At 51.0% G+C, this 13,582-nt stretch overlaps 1 protein-coding gene across 1 annotated transcript in view; it reads left to right on the top strand.

The window, feature by feature from the left end:
• LOC134579278 (apoptosis inhibitor 5-B) overlaps positions 1-13,582 on the top strand; it is a 177,930-nt gene that overhangs the window by 71,269 nt on the left and 93,079 nt on the right. The window lies entirely within an intron of this gene.

The following is a 13,582-nucleotide window of genomic DNA, read 5'->3' as shown; positions in this document are numbered from 1 at the left end:
AGTGCACGATTGATTTAATAAATGCAATACTCTAAATGTTCTAAGATACCCTGAATTGTGCCCATGATATATTTTCCTTTATTTGGACACAATTTCTCCATGGCCAAATGCACAAATGCGAAAAATGCCTAGAGGAGAAATTAATCTTCTTTTCTTATTCACTTATCTGGGCATACCTCCCAACAGTCCCAGATCCGAAAGGACAGTCCTGGTGTGGAGACGCGTCCCATTGCTTTGGCTTTCTTGTTTTCCACTTATGATGACACAAGATAAAAGTCCCCAAATATTTTTGTACAAAAGCATTATTTATTAGACTTGCCCAGCGCAGGTTGGTGGGTTTATGCACTTTGCTGACACACTCCCTTTCAGGCTTTTCTCCCTAAAACCTCACCAATGAAATGCTTTGCTTCAGTGGCACAACCCCACCATCCTCGTCACCTCCTATCCAAAAAATAAATATATTCCTACTATTCACACGCGAGAGAGAGAGAGAGAGAGAGAGAGAGAGAGAGAGAGAGAGAGAGAGAGAGAGAGAGAGAGAGAGAGAGAGAGAGAGAGAGAGAGAGAGAGAGAGAGAGAGAGAGAGAGAGCTCAGCTAGGAATAAAAATACACATATCTTTTCAGGGTTATAATAGTAAACAAAAAAATATGAAAGTAAGTATCAAAGATCTACAATTCCGTTGTACAAAATATGTGTATTTAATTCAACCTGACAAGGCAGTAATATATTTCCTATATTATTTTGTTGTAGATACAAACAGTAATCTTACATCGCCCCCTCCTGGAGAAGGAAGTATCCACACAGATTCTTGTACTTGTAAAATTCACAGTGGCTTATTACCTACGGTATATAGTATTTTATTAAATGCTTAGTTACATTTAAATTACTGCTTTCTTATACCCTTTCACGAAGCCCAATGAGTCAGGAATTGCTGACTGCAAGGGAACGCAGGAATTGTGTGTCTAGGCAGATTATATTTTTCTTTATTAAAATAATATAAGGGTGTGTGGGAGGGAGAGGGGTTATAGTTTTATAAGGCATGAGATGAATGAGGAAACTTTTTAAGGGAGAAGCGGTGCAATCACTGATTTTTTATGCATCCTATGGCTTTTGGCACAAGTCACTATGCAGGTAGAAGAATTTGTACTGCTGGCAACTTGGAATCTCCATAAGGGTCTCAAAGCGCCATCTGCAGGCACTTTCGGTAAGTAAGAATGGAGGCAAATGAAAATGATTTATATAGTGCCAACCTATTCGGCAGCGCTGTACAATTGGAAGCCAGGGGCGGATCCGGGGCAGGGGGGGATGGAACAGGGCAATTGCCCCCCAGAGAGCCAGAGCCAGTTCTATCTAAACGCCAGCCCTGTTATGTGCCTTCACGGACCAGAGGGGAGATCAGAAATCTCCCTCACCGGTAGGCAGGCACTTTGCTGGCAGCTGGCAGGGGAGGGAGAAAGGACGCGGGAGCTCTAACCTGCAGCTCTTCCGAGTCCTCCTCTCGCAAGCTCGGAGCATTGCCACGGTTACCATGGAAACGCTCCAGATCTCGCGAGAGTGAACTCTAGCCCAAAAGCTGCAGGCTAGAGTTCAATCCCCACTAGGACCATCAGGGATTCTCCACCGGACCACCAGGGATTGAGAAAGATCCCCTCTCCCAGGCAAAGGTAAGAAGAAAGAGGGGATCTAAAGATTATTTATTTTAATTAAAAAAACAAAACATATATATATATTTTTTAATGTGCCCCCCCCTTATCTCTACACACAATAACTTTCACATTCACACACTGCCCTCCCCACACACTGTTCCACACACACACACACACACACACACACAAACTGTACCCCTTACATACACACAAACTGCACAGGGCATACACACTGCACACATCACACACACACACTGCATCCCTCTCTCACACACATGCACACATACCGTACCCCTCACACACATACAAAGTGCACCCCTCAGACACACTGTACCCCTCACACACACACAAACTGAACCCATTAGACACCGTACTCCTCACATACACATTGCATTCCACACACACACTACTGCCCCTATACCCTACTTGAGCCCCTATTCCGGCAGACTCCAGGTAAGTTGGCAAATTGTTCTAAAACGGTTTGACTACTTATTCTGGGAGGGTACCATGGCACTCCTGACACCATAACCACTACATAGAGCTGTAGTGGTTATTGTGCCTGGATTGTTCCTTTACATTATCTACCAGTGACCCTCCCTGTAGGAAACAAGACAAACATTTAATTATAACTAAAGATGCATGGTACACAGGGACAGTAGGTGAAGAGGGTCCTGCCCAAATGAGTTTACAATATGTCTAAAAAAAAATCAAAATTAGTCATTTTCAATTTACAGTAAAGAAAGCCATTTTGGCTACTTTGTCTTTGAATTTGAAATACTTTGTCTTTGAATTCATTTCAAAATATCACTTTATTGAATAAATTATATAGATTGTAGCAGAATGTCCCTTTTTCCTTCCCTTTGTTCGGCTGACCCTACCCCTCGTTCGTTTACAGAACTCCCATCTGTGTGGTCCCTGAGTTCGATCCATTTAACAACCGACCACCCCTGACTGTTAACCTCAAATTGCTCATTAAAGAAAGGGTTTCACCTGTGTCGCCATCGTTCGTATTACCGAACGCACGTGTGCAAAGAAACTGCCATTTTGTCTCTCGAACATGGGGAGCGGTATATGGTCGTCGACGGCCTGGAACTAATTTCGGCTACTGGACTCCTCGAACACCCGGTAAACTAATACCGCAGCCCATTCAACTTCCCAAACCAGTAGGAGAATGGCGTTCGGGAGACTTAAACTACCGAACAAAGGGAATGTTCGAATGCTAGCAGCCAGGGGGAGCCTTCGTCGGCAGAACTCTCAAAAGAAGACCGGTCAAAACCTAAAATCCTCTGGAACTATTTTGGGTCTTCACCTCGTGGTCGACCGGTCTAAACTTCACTCGAATGGCCATAAAAATAATGAGGGGGGGACCTACTGTCTTCCCCCCCTGGCCCCCACCCCTGAGCGGTGGGTGGGGGCCCTAAAAAAAACAATAAGGGGTGGACCTACTGTCCCCCCCCAGCCCCCACCCCTGAGTGGTGGGTGGGGGCCCCAAATAAAAATTCCAAAGAACTTTCCCACTCTGATTGGTGCGCTTGGAATCTAACCAATCAGAGTGCTCTGTGTCATTTTACACAGCGTGGGAAAGTTCTTTAGAATTTTCCCACGCTGTGTAAAATGACACAGAGCATTCTGATTGGCTTAAACCAGCCAATCAGAGTGTTCTTAGCCTAATTGCAGGGCATGGCAAGGCTTTATAAGCCTTCCCCCGCCCTGCAGAGCTCAGTCTGCGCGGAGCCCTCCATGGGTGAAGATGGATTTTTTTGAATTTTGAATAAGTTGAATTTTTCTTTACAGGTTAGTTATTTTATTCCCCCCTCACTATTTTTAGGGTGAGGGAGGTAGGTAGGGGGTAACTTCTTTTGGGGTGGGGGGTGGGTGACTAGGGGCTTGGGGACCCCTAGTCACCTTTGATTGGGGGGGATTTTTATTTAGGGCCCCCACCCACCACTCGGGGGGGAGGACAGTAGGTCCCCCCTCATTATTTTTATGGCCCCCAACCACCGCGCAGGGGTAGGGGCCAGGGGGGGAGGACAGTAGGTCCCCCCCTCATTATTTTAATGGCCCCCACCCACCGCGCAGGGGTGGGGGCCGGGGGGAGGACAGTAGGTCCCCCCCTCATTATTTTCATGGCCCCCACCCACCGCGCAGGGGTGGGGGACAGGGGGTGAGGACAGTAGGTCCCCCCTCATTATTTTTATGGCCTCCACCCACTGCGCAGGGGTGGGGGCGAGGGGAGGACAGTAGCCCCCCATTGTGATTTATGGCCCCCACCCACCGCGTAGGGGTGGGGGCCGGGGGGAGGACAGTAGGTCCCCCCTCATTATTTCATGGCTCCCACCCACCATGCAGGGGTGGGGGCCGGGGGGAGGACAGAAAGTCCCCCCTCATTATTTTCATGGCCCCCACCCACCGCGCAGGGGTGGGGGCCAGGGGGGGAGGACAGTAGGTGTCCCCCTCATTATTTTTATGGCCCTCACCCACCGCGCAGGGGTGGGGGCGGGGGGAGAACAGTAGGTCCCCCCATTGTTATTTATGGCCCCTACCCACCACGGACGGGTGGGGGCTGGGGGGGAGTACAGTAGGTCCCCCCATTGTTATTTATGGCCCCCACCCACCACGGACGGGTGGGGGCTGGGGGGAGTACAGTAGGTCCCCCCATTGTGATTTATGGCCCCCACCCACCGAGCAGGGGTGGGGGCTGGGGGGGAGGACAGTAGGTCCCCCCCTCATTATTTTCATGGCCCCCACCCACCGCGCAGGGGTGGGGGCCAGGGGGGGAGGACAGTAGGTGTCCCCCTCATTATTTTTATGGCCCCCACTCACCGCGCAGGGGTGGGGGCGGGGGGACAACAGTAGGTCCCCCCATTGTTATTTATGGCCCCCACCCACCACGGATGGGTGGGGGCTGGGGGGGAGTACAGTAGGTCCCCCCATTGTGATTTATGGCCTCCACCCACCGCGCAGGGGTGGGGGCTGGGGGGGGAGGACAGTAGGTCCCCCCCTCATTATTTTTATGGCCCCCACCCACCGCGCAGGGGTGGTGGCGGGGGGAGGACAGTAGGTCCCCCCCCAGTGTGTATCAGGGTCCCTGAGGACAGGTGTCAATCCATATCTGCCAAGTGACCCTATGTAGGGGGAACAGTCCCTATTCTGCTCTGTGTGAGTGTGTATCAGGGATCCTTAGGATAGGTGTCAATCCATATCTGCCAAGTGACCCTATGTAGGAGGAACAGTCCCTATTCTGCTCTGTGTATGTGTGTATCAGGGATCCTTAGGACAGGTGTCAATCCATATCTGCCAAGTGACCCTATGTAGGGGGAACAGTCCCTATTCTGCTCTGTGTGAGTGTGTATCAGGGATCCTTAGGATAGGTGTCAATCCATATCTGCCAAGTGACCCTATGTAGGAGGAACAGTCCCTATTCTGCTCTGTGTATGTGTGTATCAGGGATCCTTAGGATAGGTGTCAATCCATATCTGCCAAGTGACCCTATGTAGGGGGAACAGTCCCTATTCTGCTCTGTGTCAGTGTGTATCAGGGATCCTTAGGATAGGTGTCAATCCATATCTGCCAAGTGACCCTATGTAGGAGGAACAGTCCCTATTCTGCTCTGTGTCAGTGTCTGAGGGGAGTATCTGCAGTAATACAGAGTGTCTGGATGGAGTATCTGCAGTAACACAGGGTATCTGGAGGGAGTATCTGCAGTGACACAGGGTGTCTGGAGGAAGTATCTGCAGTAACACAGAGTGTCTGGTGGGAGTATCTGCAGTAACACAGAGTGTCTGGTGGGAGTATCTGCAGTAACACAGAGTGTCTGGGGGAGTATCTGCAGTAACACAGAGTGTCTGGGGGGAGTATCTGCAGTAACACAGGGTGTCTGGAGGGAGTATCTGCAGTAACACAGAGTGTCTGGGGGGAGTATCTGCAGTAACACAGAGTGTCTGGAGGGAGTATCTGCAGTAACACATTGTGTCTGGAGGGAGTATCTGCAGTAACACAGAGTGTCTGGAGGGAGTATCTGCAGTAACACAGAGTGTCTGGGGGGAGTATCTGCAGTAACACAGAGTGTCTGGGGGGGGTATCTGCAGTAACACAGAGTGTCTGGAGGGAGTATCTGCAGTAACACAGAGTGTCTGGAGGGAGTATCTGCAGTAACACAGAGTGTCTGGAGGGAATATCTGCAGTAACACAGAGTGTCTGTAGGGAGTATCTGCAGTAACACAGTGTCTGGAGGGAGTATCTGCAGTAACACAGAGTGTCTGGGGGGAGTATCTGCAGTAATACAGAGTGTCTGGAGGGAGTATCTGCAGTAACACAGAGTGTCTGGAGGGAGTATCTGCAGTAACACAGAGTGTCTGGAGGGAGTATCTGCAGTAACACAGTGTCTGGAGGGAGTATCTGCAGTAACACAGAGTGTCTGGGGGGGTATCTGCAGTAACACAGAGTGTCTGGAGGGAGTATCTGCAGTAACACAGAGTGTCTGGGGGGAGTATCTGCAGTAACACAGAGTGTCTGGAGGGAGTATCTGCAGTAACACAGAGTGTCTGGGGGGAGTATCTGCAGTAACACAGAGTGTCTGGGGGGAGTATCTGCAGTAACACAGAGTGTCTGGGGGGAGTATCTGCAGTAACACAGAGTGTCTGGGGGGAGTATCTGCAGTAACACAGAGTGTCTGGGGGAGTATCTGCAGTAACACAGAGTGTCTGGGGGAGTATCTGCAGTAACACAGAGTGTCTGGGGGGAGTATCTGCAGTAACACAGAGTGTCTGGAGGGAGTATCTGCAGTAACACAGAGTGTCTGGGGGGAGTATCTGCAGTAACACAGAGTGTCTGGAGGGAGTATCTGCAGTAACACAGAGTGTCTGGGGGGAGTATCTGCAGTAACACAGAGTGTCTGGGGGGAGTATCTGCAGTAACACAGAGTGTCTGGGGGGAGTATCTGCAGTAACACAGAGTGTCTGGGGGAGTATCTGCAGTAACACAGAGTGTCTGGGGGGAGTATCTGCAGTAACACAGAGTGTCTGGAGGGAGTATCTGCAGTAACACAGAGTGTCTGGAGGGAGTATCTGCAGTAATACAGATTGTCTGGGGGGAGTATCTGCAGTAACACAGAGTGTCTGGGGGGAGTATCTGCAGTAACACAGAGTGTCTGGAGGGAGTATCTGCAGTAACACAGAGTGTCTGGGGGGAGTATCTGCAGTAATACAGAGTGTCTGGAGGGAGTATCTGCAGTAATACAGAGTGTCTGGGGGGAGTATCTGCAGTAACACAGAGTGTCTGGGGGGAGTATCTGCAGTAACACAGAGTGTCTGGAGGGAGTATCTGCAGTAACACAGAGTGTCTGGGGGGAGTATCTGCAGTAATACAGAGTGTCTGGAGGGAGTATCTGCAGTAACATAGAGTGTCTGGGGGGAGTATCTGCAGTAACACAGAGTGTCTGGGGGGAGTATCTGCAGTAACACAGAGTGTCTGGAGGGAGTATCTGCAGTAACACAGAGTGTCTGGGGGGAGTATCTGCAGTAATACAGAGTGTCTGGGGGGAGTATCTGCAGTAACACAGAGTGTCTGAAGGGAGTATCTGCAGTAACACAGAGTGTCTGGGGGGAGTATCTGCAGTAATACAGAGTGTCTGGAGGGAGTATCTGCAGTAACACAGGGTGTCTGGGGGGAGTATCTGCAGTAATACAGAGTGTCTGGGGGGAGTATCTGCAGTAATACAGAGTGTCTGGGGGGAGTATCTGCAGTAACACAGAGTGTCTGGGGGGAGTATCTGCAGTAATACAGAGTGTCTGGGGGGAGTATCTGCAGTAATACAGAGTATCTGGGGGGAGTATCTGCAGTAACACAGAGTGTCTGGAGGAAGTATCTGCAGTAACACAGAGTGTCTGGGGGGAGTATCTGCAGTAACACAGAGTGTCTGGGGGGAGTATCTGCAGTAATACAGAGTGTCTGGGGGGAGTATCTGCAGTAACACAGAGTGTCTGGGGGAGTATCTGCAGTAACACAGAGTGTCTGGGGGGAGTATCTGCAGTAACACAGAGTGTCTGGGGGGAGTATCTGCAGTAACACAGAGTGTCTGGAGGGAGTATCTGCAGTAACACAGAGTGTCTGGGGGGAGTATCTGCAGTAACACAGAGTGTCTGGAGGGAGTATCTGCAGTAACACAGAGTGTCTGGGGGGAGTATCTGCAGTAACACAGAGTGTCTGGAGGGAGTATCTGCAGTAACACAGAGTGTCTGGGGGGAATATCTGCAGTAACACAGAGTGTCTGGGGGGAGTATCTGCAGTAACACAGAGTGTCTGGAGGGAGTATCTGCAGTAACACAGAGTGTCTGGAGGGAGTATCTGCAGTAACACAGAGTGTCTGGAGGGAGTATCTGCAGTAACACAGAGTGTCTGGAGGGAGTATCTGCAGTAATACAGAGTGTCTGGGGGGAGTATCTGCAGTAACACAGAGTGTCTGGAGGGAGTATCTGCAGTAACACAGAGTGTCTGGGGGGAGTATCTGCAGTAACACAGAGTGTCTGGTGGGAGTATCTGCAGTAACACAGAGTGTCTGGAGGGAGTATCTGCAGTAACACAGAGTGTCTGGGGGGAGTATCTGCAGTAACACAGAGTGTCTGGGGGGAGTATCTGCAGTAACACAGAGTGTCTGGGGGGAGTATCTGCAGTAACACAGAGTGTCTGGAGGGAGTATCTGCAGTAACACAGAGTGTCTGGTGGGAGTATCTGCAGTAACACAGAGTGTCTGGAGGGAGTATCTGCAGTAACACAGAGTGTCTGGGGGGAGTATCTGCAGTAACACAGAGTGTCTGGGGGGAGTATCTGCAGTAACACAGAGTGTCTGGGGGGAGTATCTGCAGTAACACAGAGTGTCTGGGGGGAGTATCTGCAGTAACACAGAGTGTCTGGAGGGAGTATCTGCAGTAACACAGAGTGTCTGGGGGGAGTATCTGCAGTAACACAGAGTGTCTGGGGGGAGTATCTGCAGTAACACAGAGTGTCTGCGGGGAGTATCTGCAGTAACACAGAGTGTCTGGAGGGAGTATCTGCAGTAACACAGTGTCTGGAGGGAGTATCTGCAGTAACCCAGAGTGTCTGGGGGGAGTATCTGCAGTAATACAGAGTGTCTGGGGGGAGTATCTGCAGTAACACAGAGTGTCTGGGGGGAGTATCTGCAGTAACACAGAGTGTCTGGGGGGAGTATCTGCAGTAACACAGAGTGTCTGGGGGGAGTATCTGCAGTAACACAGAGTGTCTGGGGGGAGTATCTGCAGTAATACAGAGTGTCTGGGGGGAGTATCTGCAGTAACACAGAGTGTCTGGGGGGAGTATCTGCAGTAACACAGAGTGTCTGGAGGGAGTATCTGCAGTAACACAGAGTGTCTGGGGGGAGTATCTGCAGTAACACAGAGTGTCTGGGGGGAGTATCTGCAGTAACACAGAGTGTCTGGGGGGAGTATCTGCAGTAACACAGAGTGTCTGGGGGGAGTATCTGCAGTAACACAGAGTGTCTGGTGGGAGTATCTGCAGTAACACAGAGTGTCTGGAGGGAGTATCTGCAGTAACACAGAGTGTCTGGGGGGAGTATCTGCAGTAACACAGAGTGTCTGGGGGGAGTATCTGCAGTAACACAGAGTGTCTGGGGGGAGTATCTGCAGTAACACAGAGTGTCTGGGGGGAGTATCTGCAGTAACACAGAGTGTCTGGAGGGAGTATCTGCAGTAACACAGAGTGTCTGGGGGGAGTATCTGCAGTAACACAGAGTGTCTGGGGGGAGTATCTGCAGTAACACAGAGTGTCTGGGGGGAGTATCTGCAGTAACACAGAGTGTCTGGAGGGAGTATCTGCAGTAACACAGTGTCTGGAGGGAGTATCTGCAGTAACCCAGAGTGTCTGGGGGGAGTATCTGCAGTAATACAGAGTGTCTGGGGGAGTATCTGCAGTAATACAGAGTGTCTGGGGGGAGTATCTGCAGTAACACAGAGTGTCTGGGGGGAGTATCTGCAGTAACACAGAGTGTCTGGGGGGAGTATCTGCAGTAACACAGAGTGTCTGGGGGGAGTATCTGCAGTAATACAGAGTGTCTGGGGGGAGTATCTGCAGTAACACAGAGTGTCTGGGGGGAGTATCTGCAGTAACACAGAGTGTCTGGGGGGAGTATCTGCAGTAACACAGAGTGTCTGGGGGGAGTATCTGCAGTAACACAGAGTGTCTGGAGGGAGTATCTGCAGTAACACAGAGTGTCTGGGGGGAGTATCTGCAGTAACACAGAGTGTCTGGGGGGAGTATCTGCAGTAACACAGAGTGTCTGGGGGGAGTATCTGCAGTAACACAGAGTGTCTGGAGGGAGTATCTGCAGTAACACAGTGTCTGGAGGGAGTATCTGCAGTAACCCAGAGTGTCTGGGGGGAGTATCTGCAGTAATACAGAGTGTCTGGGGGGAGTATCTGCAGTAATACAGAGTGTCTGGGGGGAGTATCTGCAGTAACACAGAGTGTCTGGGGGGAGTATCTGCAGTAACACAGAGTGTCTGGGGGGAGTATCTGCAGTAACACAGAGTGTCTGGGGGGAGTATCTGCAGTAACACAGAGTGTCTGGGGGGAGTATCTGCAGTAACACAGAGTGTCTGGAGGGAGTATCTGCAGTAACACAGAGTGTCTGGGGGGAGTATCTGCAGTAACACAGAGTGTCTGGGGGGAGTATCTGCAGTAACACAGAGTGTCTGCGGGGAGTATCTGCAGTAACACAGAGTGTCTGGAGGGAGTATCTGCAGTAACACAGTGTCTGGAGGGAGTATCTGCAGTAACCCAGAGTGTCTGGGGGGAGTATCTGCAGTAATACAGAGTGTCTGGGGGGAGTATCTGCAGTAACACAGAGTGTCTGGGGGGAGTATCTGCAGTAACACAGAGTGTCTGGGGGGAGTATCTGCAGTAACACAGAGTGTCTGGGGGGAGTATCTGCAGTAACACAGAGTGTCTGGGGGGAGTATCTGCAGTAACACAGAGTGTCTGGGGGGAGTATCTGCAGTAACACAGAGTGTCTGGGGGGAGTATCTGCAGTAACACAGAGTGTCTGGAGGGAGTATCTGCAGTAACACAGAGTGTCTGGGGGGAGTATCTGCAGTAACACAGAGTGTCTGGGGGGAGTATCTGCAGTAACACAGAGTGTCTGGGGGGAGTATCTGCAGTAACACAGAGTGTCTGGGGGGAGTATCTGCAGTAACACAGAGTGTCTGGTGGGAGTATCTGCAGTAACACAGAGTGTCTGGAGGGAGTATCTGCAGTAACACAGAGTGTCTGGGGGGAGTATCTGCAGTAACACAGAGTGTCTGGGGGGAGTATCTGCAGTAACACAGAGTGTCTGGGGGGAGTATCTGCAGTAACACAGAGTGTCTGGGGGGAGTATCTGCAGTAACACAGAGTGTCTGGAGGGAGTATCTGCAGTAACACAGAGTGTCTGGGGGGAGTATCTGCAGTAACACAGAGTGTCTGGGGGGAGTATCTGCAGTAACACAGAGTGTCTGGGGGGAGTATCTGCAGTAACACAGAGTGTCTGGAGGGAGTATCTGCAGTAACACAGTGTCTGGAGGGAGTATCTGCAGTAACCCAGAGTGTCTGGGGGGAGTATCTGCAGTAATACAGAGTGTCTGGGGGAGTATCTGCAGTAATACAGAGTGTCTGGGGGGAGTATCTGCAGTAACACAGAGTGTCTGGGGGGAGTATCTGCAGTAACACAGAGTGTCTGGGGGGAGTATCTGCAGTAACACAGAGTGTCTGGGGGGAGTATCTGCAGTAATACAGAGTGTCTGGGGGGAGTATCTGCAGTAACACAGAGTGTCTGGGGGGAGTATCTGCAGTAACACAGAGTGTCTGGGGGGAGTATCTGCAGTAACACAGAGTGTCTGGGGGGAGTATCTGCAGTAACACAGAGTGTCTGGAGGGAGTATCTGCAGTAACACAGAGTGTCTGGGGGGAGTATCTGCAGTAACACAGAGTGTCTGGGGGGAGTATCTGCAGTAACACAGAGTGTCTGGGGGGAGTATCTGCAGTAACACAGAGTGTCTGGAGGGAGTATCTGCAGTAACACAGTGTCTGGAGGGAGTATCTGCAGTAACCCAGAGTGTCTGGGGGGAGTATCTGCAGTAATACAGAGTGTCTGGGGGGAGTATCTGCAGTAATACAGAGTGTCTGGGGGGAGTATCTGCAGTAACACAGAGTGTCTGGGGGGAGTATCTGCAGTAACACAGAGTGTCTGGGGGGAGTATCTGCAGTAACACAGAGTGTCTGGGGGGAGTATCTGCAGTAATACAGAGTGTCTGGCGGGAGTATCTGCAGTAACACAGAGTGTCTGGGGGGAGTATCTGCAGTAACACAGAGTGTCTGGGGGGAGTATCTGCAGTAACACAGAGTGTCTGGGGGGAGTATCTGCAGTAACACAGAGTGTCTGGAGGGAGTATCTGCAGTAACACAGAGTGTCTGGGGGGAGTATCTGCAGTAACACAGAGTGTCTGGGGGGAGTATCTGCAGTAACACAGAGTGTCTGGGGGGCGTATCTGCAGTAACACAGAGTGTCTGGAGGGAGTATCTGCAGTAACACAGTGTCTGGAGGGAGTATCTGCAGTAACCCAGAGTGTCTGGGGGGAGTATCTGCAGTAATACAGAGTGTCTGGGGGGAGTATCTGCAGTAATACAGAGTGTCTGGGGGGAGTATCTGCAGTAACACAGAGTGTCTGGGGGGAGTATCTGCAGTAACACAGAGTGTCTGGGGGGAGTATCTGCAGTAACACAGAGTGTCTGGAGGGAGTATCTGCAGTAACACAGAGTGTCTGGGGGGAGTATCTGCAGTAACACAGAGTGTCTGGGGGGAGTATCTGCAGTAACACAGAGTGTCTGGGGGGAGTATCTGCAGTAACACAGAGTGTCTGGAGGGAGTATCTGCAGTAACACAGTGTCTGGAGGGAGTATCTGCAGTAACCCAGAGTGTCTGGGGGGAGTATCTGCAGTAACACAGTGTCTGGAGGGAGTATCTGCAGTAACCCAGAGTGTCTGGGGGGAGTATCTGCAGTAACACAGTGTCTGGGGGAGTATCTGCAGTAACACAGAGTGTCTGGGGGGAGTATCTGCAGTAATACAGAGTGTCTGGGGGGAGTATCTGCAGTAACACAGAGTGTCTGGGGGGAGTATCTGCAGTAACACAGAGTGTCTGGGGGGAGTATCTGCAGTAACACAGAGTGTCTGGGGGGAGTATCTGCAGTAACACAGAGTGTCTGGGGGGAGTATCTGCAGTAACACAGAGTGTCTGGGGGGAGTATCTGCAGTAACACAGAGTGTCTGGGGGGAGTATCTGCAGTAACACAGAGTGTCTGGGGGGAGTATCTGCAGTAATACAGAGTGTCTGGGGGGAGTATCTGCAGTAACACAGAGTGTCTGGGGGGAGTATCTGCAGTAACACAGAGTATCTGGGGGGAGTATCTGCAGTAACACAGAGTGTCTGGGGGGAGTATCTGCAGTAACACAGAGTGTCTGGGGGGAGTATCTGCAGTAATACAGAGTGTCTGGGGGGAGTATCTGCAGTAACACAGAGCGTCTGGTGGGAGTATCTGCAGTAACACAGAGTGTCTGGGGGGAGTATCTGCAGTAACACAGAGTGTCTGGGGGGAGTATCTGCAGTAACACAGAGTGTCTGGTGGGAGTATCTGTAGTAATACAGAGTGTCTGGGGGGAGTATCTGCAGTAACACAGAGTGTCTGGGGGGAGTATCTGCAGTAACACAGAGTGTCTGGGGGGAGTATCTGCAGTAATACAGAGTGTCTGGGGGGAGTATCTGCAGTAACACAGAGCGTCTGGGGGGAGTATCTGCAGTAACACAGAGCGTCTGGGGGGAGTATCTGCAGTAATACAGAGTGTCTGGGGGGAGTATCTGCAATAACAC

Source organism: Pelobates fuscus, chromosome 12, assembly GCF_036172605.1.
Source record: "Pelobates fuscus isolate aPelFus1 chromosome 12, aPelFus1.pri, whole genome shotgun sequence".
NCBI lineage: Eukaryota > Metazoa > Chordata > Amphibia > Anura > Pelobatidae > Pelobates > Pelobates fuscus.
This window is presented reverse-complemented; position numbering and strand designations above follow the sequence as displayed.